Consider the following 1,213-nt stretch of genomic DNA (forward strand, 5'->3'; position numbering starts at 1 on the left):
TTTTATTATACGTGAGTCGTATATAAACTTAAGTGATTTGAGTAATAAGGCCCAGAGCCTTGTCATCTAAGGGTGTGATGATACTATAAAGCTTCCACATCTATCAGTTAAATAAGTAGGAGGTAGGAGGGAACAAGTGTCCTAAAGGCAAGTAGTTCAGTCTCCAAAATGCCTTGCCCAGTGGTTTTTCATAGTTGACATTTAATAAATAGTTGTTGAATAAATGACTGTGAAAAAGAAGAAAATAGTCATAAACAAAATTGAAAGCAAATAGGCCAGGTGTTGTGGCTCATGCCTGTAATCCCAGCACTTTGGGAGGTTGAGGCAGGAGGACTGCCTGAACCCAGGAGTTCAAGACCAGTCTGGGTAACATAGCAAGACCCCATCTCTACTACTAAATAATAAAAATTATTTAAAAAAAAACTAAAAGCGGCCAGGCGTGGTGGCTCACGCCTGTAATCCCAGCACTTTAGGAGGCCGAGGCAGATGGATCACTTGAGGTCAGGAGTTCGAGACCAGCCTGGCATGGTGAAACCCCGTCTCTACTAAAAATACAAAAATTGGCTGGCATCATGGCACTCACCTGCACTCCCAGTTACTCAGGAGGCTGAGGCAGGAGAATTGCTTGAACCCAGGAGGCAGAGGTTGCAGTGAGCTGAGATCATGCCACTGCACTCCAGCCTGGGTGACAGAGTGAGACTCTGTCTCAAAGAAAAATAAAACAAAACAAAAAACTTAAAGCAAATAGGCAGGGAAATATTTTCGTAAGTACAATAACAAGGTCTCAATTTCTTAATATATCAGGAACTTGGGAAATTGATAAGAAAAGCATGAAGTCTTCAATAGAAAAATGATAATGCTAAATAAATGCAGAATGAATAAATGAAAGAATAAGTGGGGGCTAATAGAGAGATACCTTTCCTGAAATTTAACATGTTAATTTTTTTAGGGGTTTTCCAGTAAAGACCCAAAGGCCTGCTAGACAAATTCTCAAAGCGCTGTAACACTAACACATTAATTTTGCAAGACTACATCGGGGATCATATGAAGACAAGGGGACCTCAGGTATGTGAAGGGGGACTTAGAAAATGCAAAGAGCTCAGCTGCAGAGCTGGCTTAAGCCTTTTTCGGATGAACAGGAGGACAGGAAAGGAATTGCTGCATGGCCTGGCAGAATGATCAGATGTCCCAAGTTAGGAAAAGTAGACAGAAA

The 1,213-nt window shown here is 41.3% G+C and overlaps 1 non-coding gene across 1 annotated transcript; it reads right to left on the minus strand.

Moving 5' to 3' along the window:
- Positions 1-947: 947 nt before the first annotated feature.
- On the minus strand, positions 948-1,009 carry LOC115935466 (U7 small nuclear RNA). Its single transcript, XR_004071092.1, has one exon. It is a non-coding gene; the product is annotated as a U7 small nuclear RNA (small nuclear RNA).
- Positions 1,010-1,213: the final 204 nt, after the last annotated feature.

This window comes from Gorilla gorilla, chromosome 6 (genome assembly GCF_029281585.2).
Source record: "Gorilla gorilla gorilla isolate KB3781 chromosome 6, NHGRI_mGorGor1-v2.1_pri, whole genome shotgun sequence".
NCBI lineage: Eukaryota > Metazoa > Chordata > Mammalia > Primates > Hominidae > Gorilla > Gorilla gorilla.